The sequence below is a fragment of the Lithobates pipiens genome, unplaced genomic scaffold (genome assembly GCF_037356315.1).
Source record: "Lithobates pipiens isolate NorthernLeopardFrog02 unplaced genomic scaffold, aLitPip1_a1.2 Scaffold_18, whole genome shotgun sequence".
In the NCBI taxonomy this organism is placed as follows: Eukaryota; Metazoa; Chordata; class Amphibia; order Anura; family Ranidae; genus Lithobates; species Lithobates pipiens.
Window position 1 is genome coordinate 609,411,107 of NW_027507758.1, and position 15,874 is coordinate 609,426,980.

The following is a 15,874-nucleotide window of genomic DNA, read 5'->3' on the forward strand; positions in this document are numbered from 1 at the left end:
ATATAGTAGTACTGTATGTGTTTCAATATAGTACGGTGTATATGTTTGAATAACACTGTGATCTAATGGGGGAGGGGGGGTCAGGGGTGGATCCAGAGTCTAGTCTTGGGAGGGGCACTGCCAGAAAATAAGGTGTACCTGTACGCCATTTGTGCAATAGCCAGCAAAGGCACATGTGCTGATTGGCCAGAGGGGGAGCCAATCAGTGGGAAGTGATGTCCGCCGGCCACCTGCAATCGCTCCCCACAGAGATGGAACAGCGGTCTGCTGATGTAAACAAGGCAGATCGCCGCTCTGTCAGAGATGAACAGAGTGATCTTGTGTTCCTGCTTACCAGGAACACGGATCACTCTGTTCATCTAGTGAGTCCTTCCCACACAGTTAGCAAGCACCCCCTAGGGACACCGTTAACTCTTTGATCACCCCTGATGTTAACTCTTCCCAGCCAGTGTCATTAGTACAAGTGACAGTGCATATTTTTAGCACTGATCACTGTATTCGTGTCACTGGTCCCCAAAAAGCGTACGATCTGTCCGCCGCAATGTTGTAGTCCTGCTAAAAAAAATCACTGATTGCCGCCATTACTAAGAAAAAATAAATAAAAATGGCATAAATCTATCCCCTATTTTGTAGATGCGATAACTTTTGTTCAAAACAGTCAATATACATTTATTGGGATTTTTTACCAAAAATATGTAGCAGAATACATATTGGCCTAAATTGAGGAAGACTTTTTTTTATAGCAAAAAGTTAAAAATAATGCTTTCTTTTTTTAAATTGTCGCTATGTTTATATTGCAAAATATAAAAATGTTACCAAAAGAAAGTGCTATTGGTGGAAAAAAATGGACATCAATTTTACTTGGTTACAGCATTGCACGACCGCGCAATTGTCAGTCAGTTACAGTAACGCAAAGCAGTATCGCAAAAAATGGCTTGTTCATGGGGGGGGTAAAACTTTCTGCAGCTGAAGGGGTTTACATTGAACAAGAATAAAAGGGCAGCATTTGTTTTGCATAAATAATGACAGTATGGCACACAAGATTTTGCGATTTTACACATTCACTCATTCTTTTACTCACTTTTATATAATATTTTGGTGCTCTGGTGGGGGGGAGGGGCTCCCATGCAGGAGCAATGCAGAAGCAATGCAGATGAGTGGGATCGGTTAATTGCACTGTCTGCAGGTGCAGTCAGCAGCATCAGATGACAGTGACACACGGTCACTGCTTCTTCCTGTGTTCCCGCTGTGCTGTGGAGAAGATGGAGGGAGTAGGTGGGTGGAGCCAACACTCTCACTCGGGGGTGGAGAACGAAGAAGGCTCCACTATGAATGCTGGGGTTCTCCTCCTCCTCAGCAGCGGCTCCAGTCTCCGACGTGACTGACGTCACTGGTTGCTACACGCCAGGCAGCACAGGCTTAAGCAACCAGTGTAAGGAACACTAGCCAGCGGCGTAGCTCCACACACCTCCTCCCTCCATCTTATCTTCTTGTGACCACAAACAGAGTCTCTCTCTCTCTCAGTGCCGCCGATTGGCTCATTATACTGATGTGAGAGAGAGAGACTCGGTGGGGACTGCAATCAATGATATTTTCGGAGGGGGCAATTGCCCCATTGCCCCCCCTGGATCCACCCCTGGGGGGGTCTGTAAGGAGGGGCACTGATATAAAGGAACTCTGATCTAATGGGGGAGGGTCTCTAAGGGGGAGCACTGATATAAGGGGACTGTGATCTAATGGGGTCTCTATGGGGGGGTTGGGAGGCTGTGTTGTGTAGGGTGTGACACTGACCCCTATATTATGCAGGGGTGGGGTGCTGGGAGGGAATGGCCCCAATGTGGGGGGTGGTCTTCATGGTTTCTTGCTCCAGGGCCCTGAAGGTTCTGATCTGTATCCTGGTTCCATCACAAGGGGAGAAAAATACAGAGCATGCCACCACTGACCTGTTGCTGAAAACAATAGCTGCCTGCCTGACTCTGCGAATGATACTGTCTGAGCTATCAACAGACTGCAGGCAGACAGACAGTGTTTTGTTTTTTACTAGAGCTATGGTAGTCTTCATATTCTTGCAGGTTCCTGTAGATCTGGAAGTCCCGGGATAAGGTATTATTTAATCTGGCTGTGTTTTTGTGTTGCAGAAAAACCTGGAAAGTGCCCAGCTCCTGTTGCAATATGTCCTTTTCGCCCATCGCCACCAAGTTGTGAAAGTGACAGTGACTGTCCTGGAAAGAAGAAGTGCTGCACCATACGGTGCAGTCGGCAGTGTATCAATCTCAAACCATGTAAGTTACGTCTGCCAATCAATAACAGTGGTATGGTGTGGTCTGGTCCATCCTGTAAAGCAGAATGTGTTGTCCTTATTGTGTTGAGCATTAAGATAACATTACAGTTGTTTTGCAGGTTTTTTTTACAGAGAGGTTTCTGAGAGGTCAATAGGGATTTAGAAAGAAAATGACAGAAGATTTTAGTTAGTTATCATTAGTTAAATGTCCTTGCATAGCAAGAGTACTTATTGTTATCTCTCATATGTTATTATTATTATAGCCAAATTTATCACCCTAACTCCTCCCACAGCTTTTACACTAAATATACCGAATATATACCGAAACGTGCGGATTGTTCCCGATTGGTGTGCTATTACTTTGTGGAACGTTTCGCCGAATGGTTCACAAAATATCGTAATTTTTGCGGTGAAATTTGTCCCATAGGAACGAATGGAGAAATGTTCAAAACTAGAGTGGGAGGGGACAAAAGCTCTAAGGAGAATTATAGCTCCTCCCACACAGCTCTGAAGGGAATTATAGCTCCTCCCACACAGCTCAGAGGATAATTATAGCCCCTCCCACACAGCTCTGAGGAGAATTATAGCTTCTCCCACTCAGCTCTGAGGAGAATTTTAGCTACTCCCACAGAGCTCTGAGGGGAATTATAGGTAGTCCCACACAGCTCTGAGGAGAATTATAGATAGTCCCACGCAGTTTTGAGGAGAATTATAGCTCCTCCCACACAGCTCTGAGAATTATAGCTCCTCCCACACAGCTCTGAGGGGAATTATAGCTCCTCCCACACAGCTCCGAGCATAATTATAGCTCCTCCCACACAGCTCTGAGGAGAATTATAGCTTCTCCCACTCAGCTCTGAGGAGAATTTTAGCTACTCCCACAGAGCTCCGAGGGGAATTATAGGTAGTCCCACACAGCTCTGAGGAGAATTATAGATAGTCCCACACAGCTCTGAGGGGAATTATAGCTCCTCCCACATAGCTCTGAGGAGAATTATAGCTCCTCCCGCACAGCTCTGGGGAGAATTATAGCTCCTCCCACAGAGCTCTGAGGGGGATTATAGCTAGTCCCACACAGCTCTGAGGAGAATTATAGCTACTCCCACACAGCTCTGAGGAGAATTATAGCTAGTCCCACACAGCTCTGAGGAGAATTATAGCTAGTCCCACACAGCTCTGAGGAGAATTATAGCTACTCCCACAGAGCTCTGAAGGGAATTATAGCTAGTCCCACACAGCTCTGAGGAGAATTATAGATAGTCCCACACAGCTCTGAGGAGAATTATAGCTCCTCCCACACAGCTCTGAGGGGAATTATAGCGGTGAAATTTGTCCCATAGGAACGAATGGAGAAATGTTCAAAACTAGAGTGGGAGGGGACAAAAGCTCTAAGGAGAAGTATAGCTCCTCCACACCGCTCTGAGGGGAATTATAGCTCCTCCCACACAGCTCATAGGATAATTATAGCTCCTCCCACACAGTGGATAATTATAGCTCCTCCCACACAGCTCTGAGGAGAATTATAGCTTCTCCCACTTAGCTCTGAGGAGAATTTTAGCTACTCCCACAGAGCTCTGAGGGGAATTATAGGTAGTCCCACGCAGCTCTGAGGAGAATTATAGCTCCTCCCACACAGCTCTAAGGAGAATTATAGCTCCTCCCACACAGCTCTGAGGAGAATTATAGCTTCTCCCACTCAGCTCTGAGGAGAATTTTAGCTACTCCCACAGAGCTCCGAGGGGAATTATAGGTAGTCCCACACAGCTCTGAGGAGAATTATAGATAGTCCCACACAGCTCTGAGGAGAATTATAGATAGTCCCACGCAGCTCTGAGGAGAATTATAGCTCCTCCCACACAGCTCCGAGCATAATTATAGCTCCTCCCACACAGCTCTGAGGAGAATTATAGCTTCTCCCACTCAGCTCTGAGGAGAATTTTAGCTACTCCCACAGAGCTCCGAGGGGAATTATAGGTAGTCCCACACAGCTCTGAGGAGAATTATAGATAGTCCCACACAGCTCTGAGGGGAATTATAGCTCCTCCCACATAGCTCTGAGGAGAATTATAGCTCCTCCCACAGAGCTCTGAGGGGGATTATAGCTAGTCCCACACAGCTCTGAGGGGGATTATAGCTACTCCCACACAGCTCTGAGGAGAATTATAGCTAGTCCCACACAGCTCTGAGGAGAATTATAGCTACTAGACATGTGCAGAGTAAAATATTTCGTTTCGGAATTTAGTTTTCGTGCGAAAACTTAATTTATTTAGTTACTCCCGAAATTCGTTTTTATTTATTTTGTTTTTCGTTCAAAAATTGCATTTCTCCGAAAATCCACATGAATTACGGTCGAATCTGTCTTTGAAGGCTTATGGTGTCTGTCGAATGTATAAAGAAGATTCGACGGAGCTAGTATATAGCATACTTTAGAACCCTATTAAAGTCTATGGGACTCCAACGTTCAAAATCTAAAGTGCTAATTTTAAAGGCTAATTTGCAAGTTACTGTCCTAAAAAGTGTTTGGGGACCCGGGTCCTGCCCCAGGGGACATGTATCAATGCAAAACAAAGTTTTAAAAACGGCCGTTTTTTCGGGAGCAGTGATTTTAATAATGATTAAAGTGAAACAATAAAAGTGTAATATTCCTTTAAATTTCGTAGGGGGGGTTGTCTATAGTATGCCTGTGAAGGGGCGCATGTTTCCCGTGCTTAGAACTGTCCCTGCACAAAGTGTCATTTATGCAGGAAAAAAAGTCCTTTAAAATCACTCGCAGCTATTATGAATTGTCGGCTCCGTAATACAGAGAACACTCATTGAAAGTCATTGATAAAAAAATAAAAAAATAAATAAATAAAAAAGCGTGGGGGTCCCCCAAATTCAATTACCAGGCCCTTCAGGTCTGGTATGGATATTAAGGGGAACCCTGCCTCAAATTTAAGAAAAAAATTGATGTGGGGTTCCCCCTAAAAATCCATACCAGACCCTTTATCCGAGCATGCAACCTGGCAGGCCGCAGGAAAAGAGGGGGGGACGAGAGAGCGCCCCCCCTCCCTCCTGAACCGTACCAGGCCACATGCCCTCAACATTGGGAGGATGCTTTGGGGGTCTGTGACCCCTCAAAGCACCTTGTCCCCATGTTGATGAGGACAAGGGCCTCATCCCCACAACCCTGGCCAGTGGTTGTGGAGGTCTGCGGGCGGGGGGCTTATCAGAATCTGGAAGCCCCCTTTAACAAGGGGACCCCCAGATCCCGGCCCCCCCCCTGTTTGAAATGGTAAGGGGGTACAAAAGTACCCCTACCATTTCACAAAGAAAGTGTAAAAAATGGTTAAATAAAACAAACACACTTTTGAAAAATTCCTTTATTAAAAATAAAAAAAAGATTCCAGCGGCAGTAATCCACTCTTGCTATCCAGCGACGGGCGGTCATCTCTCCAGCGATGGCTCATCTCATCCAGCGCAGCGAATACATCCTTCTTCTGTCTCCGTGGAGGAGACACTGCAGGCATTCCGGCGGCTGACGTTTCTTATATACGGAGGGCGGGGCCACCCGTCACTTTGACCCCGCCCCCCTCTGACGCAAGGGGAAACCCGGGGTTCCCCGTGACATATGGGTGACCCCGCCCCCCTCTGATGTAACAGAAACCTGCCTGTGTTACATCAGAGGGGTGCGGGTCACCCATACGTCACAGGGAACCCCGGGTTTCCCCTTGCGTCAGAGGGGGGCGGGGTCAGGTGACGGGTGGCCCCGCCCTCCGTATATAAGAAACGTCAGCCGCCGGAATGCCTGCAGTGTCTCCTCCACGGAGACAGAAGAAGGATGGATTCGCTGTGCTGGATGAGATGAGACATCGCTGGAGAGATGACCGTCCGTCGCTGGATAGCAAGAGGGGATTACCGCCGCTGGAATCTTTTTTTTTATTTTTTTATTTTTAATAAAGGAATTTTTCAAAAGTGTGTTTGTTTTATTTAACCATTTTTTACACTTTCTTTGTGAAATGGTAGGGGTACTTTTGTACCCCCTTACCATTTCAAACAGGGGGGGGGCCGGGATCTGGGGGTCCCCTTGTTAAAGGGGGCTTCCAGATTCTGATAAGCCCCCCGCCCGCAGACCTCCACAACCACCGGCCAGGGTTGTGGGGATGAGGCCCTTGTCCTCATCAACATGGGGACAAGGTGCTTTGAGGGGTCACAGACCCCCAAAGCATCCTCCCAATGTTGAGGGCATGTGGCCTGGTACGGTTCAGGAGGGAGGGGGGCCGCTCTCTCGTCCCCCCCTCTTTTCCTGCGGCCTGTCAGGTTGCGTGCTCGGATAAAGGGTCTGGTATGGATTTTTAGGGGGAACCCCACGTCAAATTTTTTTTAAATTTGACGCGGGGTTCCCCTTAATATCCATACCAGACCTGAAGGGCCTGGTAATTGAATTTGGGGGACCCCCACGCTTTTTTATTTATTTATTTCTTTATTTTTTTATCAATGACTTTCAATGAGTGTTCTCTGTATTACGGAGCCGACAATTCATAAAAGCTGCGAGTGATTTTAAAGGACTTTTTTTCCTGCATAAATGACACTTTGTGCAGGGACAGTTCTAAGCACGGGAAACATGCGTCCCTTCACAGGCATACTATAGACAACCCCCCCCCCCCCTACGAAATTTAAAGGAATATTACACTTTTATTGTTTCACTTTAATCATTATTAAAATCACTGCTCCCGAAAAAACGGACGTTTTTAAAACTTTTTTTTGCATTGATACATGTCCCCTGGGGCAGGACCCGGGTCCCCAAACACTTTTTAGGACAGTAACTTGCAGAATCTTTTCTCTCTGTCAAATCTTTTTTCTCTGTCGAATATTTTCTCTATATAATCTTGGACTAATAGAGGTAAGGTTAGGCACATTCGACCACAGGTTCTATAGACACAGATTGTTGTCAGAGTCATGTCGAATCTCCTATTCTATATCGAACTGTTGTAACAATGAAAACGAAAATAAAGCATTTATTTATGTCGGATATTTCGTTTTTCGGATTTTGTGCTTTCGTTATCGTTTGTCAAAACGAAAACGAAAATAGCTGAAATTCGGACGAAAATGCATTCGGACGAAAACGAATGCACATGTCTAATAGCTACTCCCACACAGCTCTAAGGAGAATAATATGTAGTCCCACACAGCTCTGAAGGGACTTATAGCTAGTCCCATACAGCTCTGAGGGGAGTTATGAAATTATGAAATTTGAAAAAAAAAATCATTAAAAAAAGAATCTAGAAAAAAAAAAATTTTGAAAATTTTTTTTTTTTTCGAAAAAAATTAAAATTTGAAGAAATTTTTTTTTTGACAAAATAAAATCATTTAAAAAAAATAATTTTTGAAAAAAATAATTTTTAAAAAATTCTTTAACCACTTAAGGATCGCCGTATTGCCAATGTACGTCATTGCAATGGCACATACAGGCACAAGCACGTACATGTACGTGCTTGCCTTCCAGCGGGTGGGGGGTCCGATTGGACCCCCTCCCTCTGGATACGGTGGTCCGTTTCGCTTCAGGAGCGATCCGGGATGAGGGGATGGCCGTTGGTTTCTGGCCATCCCCTCTTGATCGCTCCTGGTGAATGAGAAGCTTCCTCCCACTGTGTATTGTATACACAGGCAGGGAGGAAGTGATGTCATTCTCCTCGGGGCGGTCTTTTTGACCGGTCTACGAGGAGAAGACAGAAAGTAAGTGTGCACCAACACTACACTGACATGTAGGCACACACAGGCACACAAACCCCCTCACCCCCCCCCCCCCCCCGATAGCCCCCCGATCCCCCCCAGTCACAGTGTCACTGATTGCAGTGATCATTTATTTACTGATCACTGAATTCAGTGTCAGTTGTAAAAGTAAAAACTGTCAGGGCAGTTAGTGTTAGGTCCAGGGTAGCCCCCTACCACCCCCCAATAAAGGTTTAACCCCCCTGATTGCCCCTAGAGTTAACCCTTTCACCCCCTTTTGCCAGTGTCACTAAGCGATCATTTTTCTGATCGCTGCATTAGTGTCGCTAGTGTCGCAAGGTGACTAGTTATTTTTTTAGGTTCACCGCCAGGTTTTTATAGCGCTAGGTACCCCGATATACTACCCAATAATGGTTTTAACCCCCTGATTGCCCCTAGTTAACCCTTTTACCCCCTTTTGCCAGTGTCACTAAGCGATCATTTTTCTGATCGCTGCATTAGTGTCACTAGTGTCGCTAGGTAGCTAGTTATTTTTTTAGGTTCACTGCCAGGTTTTTATAGCGCTAGGTACCCCCATATACTACCCAATAATGGTTTTAACCCCCTGATTGCCCCTAGTTAACCCTTTCACCAGCGATCACAGTATAAGTGTCACTGGTGACGCTGGTTAGCCAGTTAGTTATTTAGGTTCCCTGTCAGGTTTTTATATAACGCCAGGGACCCCCATATACTACCTAATAAAAATTTGAACCCCCTGATTGCCCCTAGTTAACCCTTTCACCAGTGATCACCGTATAAGTGTTACGGGTGACTCTGGTTAGTTTGCTTTTTATAGCATCAGGGCACCCACCATTTATTACCCAATTAGGTTTTAGGGTCAGGGTCTGCGTCGCCCCAGGCAGCACTAGGTTAGTGCCAGTACCGCTAACACCCACATGCAAAGCATACACCTCCCGTAGTGGTATAGAATCTGAACAGATCAATATCTGATCTGATCAGATCTATACTAGCATCCCCAGCAGTTTAGGGTTCCAAAAAAACGCATTGTTAGCGGGATCAGCCCAGATACCTGCTGGCACCTGCATTTTGCCCCTCTGCCCAGCCCACCCAAGTGCAGTATCGATCGATCACTGTCACTTACAAAACACTAAATACATAACTGCAGTGATCGCAGAGTCAGGCCTGATGCCTGCGATCGCTAACGGTTTTTTTTGGTAGCATTTTATATTTAAATCCGGAAGGCAGTGCTTGGTTTTCGGGGTCCCTTACGTGGCTAGGCTCCCAAAAAGTCCCCCACATGTGGTATCCCCATACTCGGGAGAAGCAGCAGAATTTATTTTGGGGTGTAATTTGACTTATGCCCATAGCATGTGTGAGCAATATATAATTTAGTGACAACTTTGTGCAAAAAAAAATTTTTTTTTAATTCCTGCAACTTGTGGCAAAATATAAAATATTTCATGCACTCAACATGCCTCTCAGTAAATAGCTTGGGGTGTCTACTTTCCAAAATGGGGTCATTTGGGGGGGGTTTGTGCTATTTTGGCATTTTATGGCCTTCGAAACTGTGATAGGTAGTGAGGAGTAAAATCAAAAATTTGCACCCTTAGAAACCCTGAAGGCAGTGATTGGTTTTCGGGGTGCCGTACACAGCTAGACTCCCAAAAAGTCCCACATATGTGGTATCCCCGTACTCAGGAGAAGCAGCAGAATATATTTTGGGGTGCAATTCCACATATAACTATGGCATGTGTGAGCAATATATCATTTAGTGACAACTTTTTGTAAACTTTTTTTTTTGTGTCATTATTTAATCACTTAAGACAAAAAAAAAATATTCAATGGGCTCAACATGCCTCTCCACAACTTCCTTGGGGTGTCTACTTTCCAAAATGAGGTCATTAGGTGGGGGGTTTGTACTGCCCTGCCATTTTAGCACCTCAAGAAATTAGATAGGCAGTCGTAAATTAAAAGCTGTGTAAATTCCATAAAATGTACTCTAGTTTGTAGACGCTATAACTTTTGCTCAAACCAATAAATATACGCTTATTGACATTTTTTTTACTAAAGACATGTGGCTGAATACATTTTGCCCTAAATGTATGACTAAAATTGAGTTTATTCGATTTTTCTTATAACAAAAAGTAGAAAATATCATTTTTTCTCAAAATTTTCGTTTTTTCTCCATTTACATCGCACAAAATAAAAATCGCAGAGGCAATCAAATACCATCAAAAGAAAGCTCTATTTGTGGGAAGAAAAGGACGCAAATTTCGTTTGGGTACAACATTGCATGACAGCGCAATTACCAGTTAAAGCAGTGCAGTGCAAAATTGTAAAAAGACCTCTGGTCCTTAGGCTGACAATTTGTTCGGATCTGAAGTGGTTAATGTAAAAAAAAATATTAAAAATTAATAATTTAAAAAAAAAAATTTGATTTTTTATTTTTTTTTCTAAAATGTAGGTGGAGGCAAGAACACTTCACACAATTTCCCCAGAAATTGTAGCTTTTCAAGTTATTATTATTATTATTATTATAGACAAATTTACCGCCCTAACTCCTCCCACAGCTTTTACACTACATACACAGTAATATACCGAAACGTGCAGATTGTTCCCAATTGGTGTGCTATTATTTTGTGGAACGTTTCACCGAATGGTTCACGAAATATCGTTGCTTTTGCGGTCAAATTTGTCCCATAGGAATAAATGGTGAAATGTTCAAAATTAGAGTGAGAGTAGTGGGTAGCAGTAAGAAGAGTTGCTGGTTCGAATCCTAACCACGACACTACCTGCCTAGAGTTTGCATGTTCTCCCTGTGCGGATCAGCCAAAACAATATGACCACCCCATGATCAGCCAAAACATTATGACCACCCCATGATCGGCCAAAACAGTGTGTCCACAATATGATCAGCCAAAAAATTTATGACCACCCCATTATCAGCCAAAACATTATGACCATCCCATGATCAGCCAAATAATTTATGACCACCCCATGATCAGCCAAAACATTATGACCACCCCCACATGATCAGCCAAAACATTATGACCACCCCATAAAAAACTAAAGATAAAAAAATTATCATTTTTGAAAAAACATTTTTTGAAAAAAATCATGAAAAAAATCGTTTGTAAAAAAAAAAATATTTTTGAAAAATAAAATTATTTTTGAAACAACAAATTATTTTTGGAAAAAAAATCATTTTTGAAAAAAAAGTTCAGCTCTTTCAGCTAATGATGGGAATTCAACTTTTTTAGTACTATTTATACTTTTTAAATATTAAGCTTTTTAACACTTTTCACAGTTACTCCAGCCCCTCCAACCAAACAACAGTTACTCAAGCCACTCCACCCAGTTACTCCGCCCACTCTATTAGATGGAGGCTAGAACACTTCACACAATTTCCACAGAAATTGCAGCTTTTCTAGTTATTAAGTGTTCATGCATAGCAAAAGCACTTACTGTTATCTCACATATATATTATTATTATAGCCAAATTTACCACCCTAACTCCTCCCACAGCTTTTACACTACATACAAAGTATGATACCCAAACGATTGTTCCCGATTGGTGTGCTATTACTTTGTGGAATGTTTTGCTGAATGGTTCATGAAATATCGTAATTTTTTCTGCGAAATTTGTCCCATAGGAATGAATGGCGAAATGTTCAAAACTAGAGTGGGAGGGGACAAAAGCTCTGAGGGGAATTATAGCGCTTCCCACACAGCTCTGAGGGGAATTATATCTCCTCCCACACAGCTCTGAGGGGAATTATAGCTACTCCCACACAGCTCTGAGGGGAATTATAGCTCCTCCCACACAGCTCTGAGGGGAATTATATCTCTTCCCACACAGCTCTGAGGGGAATTATAGCTACTCCCACACAGCTCTGAGGAGAATTATAGCTCCTCCCACACAGCTCTGAGGGGAATTATAGCTCCTCCCACACAGCTCTGAGAAAAGAGTTGAAAAAGGTGCTGTAACTCATATTTGCAGCATAGCCAAAACCCAGCCCCATCCTAAATATCAGAATGATTTAAAAACCAGATTGTCTCCTCTAGGAAAAGGACTTTTAAATGGGCTGGGAGGCCAAAAAAATGTACTAGATATAATTAAACATATGATTTTTAATTATAAGCCCTTGTACACACGGTCGGACATTCCGACAACCAAATCCGTCAGATAAATTCAGACGGATTTAGTCCAGAAGAGGTCCGGAAGTGGTGTCGCATACACACGGTTGAACTAAGTTGCCGGAAGTTCCGGTTGCCAAGAACGCGGTGATGTAAGCCGCGTACAACGGGACTAGAAAAAGGAAGTTCAGCACTACATCCGGCACCCTTTGGGCTCCTTCTGCTGATCTCATGTTTATCGCGTGTTAGTAGAAGTTTGGTGAGAGACGATTTGCGCTTTTCAGATTTGTGCTTCAGTTCGGTACCGCTCTTCAGTTTCTGCTTGTCTTTGCGTATCTGATTATCAGTGCGTGCAGTCAGTAAGCATTTGTTTCTCATTGTGGACTATATCTTGGTATATTACGCTTTAATTAGCATTGCTTATTGTCTGCTTGCTTCTGCTTTTCAGGTCGTTCTTTCAGGCTTTGCTGTTTATCAGTGCTTTCTGGTGTCCGTTCTGACGAGCCGACCGTTTTCAAACTATGTTTCGTGTACATACTCGTTGTAGAGTTTGTGCTGTGCAGGGGTTTCGTGTTGGGCTTTTAGCTTTCACACAAGCCCGGTCCATGAACAGGGCGAGGAGGAGTTTGTAGACCAAGAATTGGTTGCGCCAGCATGACCAGTTCTCGCACATGCCTTTGCTCCGTGAGATCCGGGAGAATAATCCTGATGATTTCAGGAATTATCTCCTGATGACGGACCCCGTTTTTCACCGTCTGCTGGCTTTGCTGTCCCCTTATATCAGCAGGAAGGATACCTGCATGCGGCAAGCCATCACTCCGGAGCAGAGGCTCATCGCCACGTTGCGCTACTTGGCGACAGGGAGAAGCCTTCAGGACCTCAAGTTCTCCACAGGCATCTCCTCCCAGGCTCTGGGGATCATTATTCCAGAGACCTGTTCTGCCATCATTCAGGTCCTGCAGAAGGACTATATGAAGGTAAGTTTTATCCTTTCATTTCACATTCTATGTATGTAATGATTGCTAATGTCTTGCATTTCTTTCCTCATTCCCTAATTACCATGATTGCAATATGCTCTAATTCATATGCTCTGCCCCTTTGTCCTCATGCATGCTGGAAGCTTTTCAAGTTCCTTTTTTGTCCTTCATGCATATTTGCCTTCACTAACTTCCCCACCATGCTCTTATGCTCTTATGGGCCCATAAACCTATAGTCTAGTCACTTAGCAATGTATTTAGTCAGCTCCATAGTATTGCTTTTCCCTAAACACCCCCTAAAATGTCTACAAATGTTATGTGTGTGCTTAAATTCATGCATAGTGCCATTTTTTTTTTTGGGTTGGGCCAAACTCATTAGGATCCCCCTCCCCCCAAATGCTAGGTCAGCTGATAGCAATCCTCTATCTGCTGACTTTACCAAACCCAATACCCTACCTACCTTTTTTCTTGTCATATTTCTGGACGAATTCACCAAAGCATGTAGTGCAAGCGCCTGCCTTAATACTTTCAAATGCTACAGTTTCAAGTATTTTTTCTACTATTATTATCTTAATAGGTAATAGCAGAATGTCAAAATGTGCTTCCATTTGTTACTTTTTTTTGGTATTATGACACTTCTTACCCGTCCGGTGGGCTGCCAATAGTGTAAGTAAGGAGGGTCTACCCAAAGTATCACACACTATTTATGCATTCAGCTCTCAATCAAGTGGAGAGGGTTACCTGTCCAAAACACCCCCCCCCCCCCCCTCATTTTTTTGCAAGGGCCCATCAGATGGGGGGGGGGGGTGGTGATGACTCTGATAAGGGGACCTTATACTTTAGGCTTTAAATACTCATTTCCCTAAATGTTATACTGATCTTGGCCAAAAATGTTGGTGTCTAATCTGCTTGCAATGTTGATGTGCCAAATTACTATTTTTTTTTCTTGTTTCACTCCACAGTTTCCTTCAACGCCGTAGGAATGGCAGACTGTGGCCTCCCACTTTGCCAGCCGTTGGGACTTTCCCAATTGTGGAGGTGCAATTGATGGGAAACACGTCCACATCGTCCCACACCCCAACTCGGGGTCCTACTATTATAATTACAAGGGGTTTAATAGTATCGTGATGTTGGCGGTGGTGTCAGCGACCTATGACTTCCTATATGTGGACGTGGGGTAAAATGGCCGGATGTCGGATGGTGGAGTGTTCTTACGGACGAAATTCTACTGGCGTCTCCAGAGTGGCAGTCTGGGATTGCCAACCCCAGAGGAGAATCCGGCAAACCATCTGATGTGGCCTTTCCCGATGAGGACCCTCACCCCCGGATCAAAGGACATTTAATTTCCGGCTGGCCAGAGCCAGAAGAGTCGTGGAGAACACTGTTGGAATACTGGCCAAACGGTTCCACCTTTTTTTGACGCCCATCCACATGGCGGAATATAAACTAAATAACATAGTGCTTGCCTGCTGTGTTCTGCACAATTTCTTAAAAAGACATTCAGCAAACTATGCGGTCTCAGTTGGCCCAGATGCAGACTTGCTGGAAAATGACAACCTCACGGCCCTTGAAGCTGCTCGTCCTGGCTTGCCCCCCCAAAGCGCCCGCGAGGTCAGAACCCAATACATGGAGTACTTTGTGGGTAGGGGGGCCATTGATATGCCAGACAATGTCTGAGAGGCATTTTTTTAATACATTTTTCTTGGAAACTACAATAATCTTTGTTTTCATTTACTGCTTGACTTGGTTTTAGGTGTCTCCTAGGTATTTTTGCTTTTTTTTTGTTGGGCCTTTTTCTACAACAGTGCAAACCCAAGTTCTAAGCGTGATGAGGTGACAGTCTCTTCTTCAGATAATCTTATTATGTTGTGGGTCTGCTACTCACACACCTTGTTTTTGGTGCTAATGTATGTAGTGCATTACTGAAAAAAATCTTGCTAATTTTCAGCACCATGGGAGAAGTATGTGGGTGTCAGGAAAATGGCGTGATTGTGGAAATTTACACATCACTGTGGGTGTTATTTACTAAAGGCACATCCACTATGCACTACAAGTGCACTGCAAAAGTGCACCTGAAACTGCACTTGGAGTGCAAAGTGGATTTGCCTTTAGTAAATAACACCCATTGTCACAGAAAACAAAAATTTTACTCCAAATACTGCTTTTGCGCATTGAAAAAGGAAGTCAAAAACATTATTTTCAGTAAATTTCTTGTAACTTGGCATTTTTGTGTAAACAGGCATGTATCAAAGCATAACATACAGAACACAGGAACTTACATAGTTCAACTTTGAAAAGTGAAGACAATATCAGACATGAGTATGTACAAACTGGGCTGATATTGCCTTCATCACATGGGGTGTCATCCCTGGAAAAGCCAAATTTGGAAGATGCACACAGTGTGTCAACATGTGCTATCTCCCATCATGGGGGATCAATGTACATGTTTTGGGGGTGCAACCCCTTCATCTCAGCCACTTTCCACAAAACACGTACATTGATCCCCCATGATGGGAGATAGGGCATGTTGACACACTATGTGCATCTTCTAAATTTGGCTTTAAAAACCCTAGCTAGTTTAGGGTGTTTCAGACTCTCCCCAAAACATCAATGATGTTCTTCATTTTATGTTGAACATCATTAATGTTTTTCTGTATATTTTCTAAATCACGATTGCAACCCATTATCTCCCCAATCAGGATCTGGGCACTTTCACGGGTAAAATGTAATTCTTCTTCCACATCACCTAAAAAAAAGCAAAAAACAC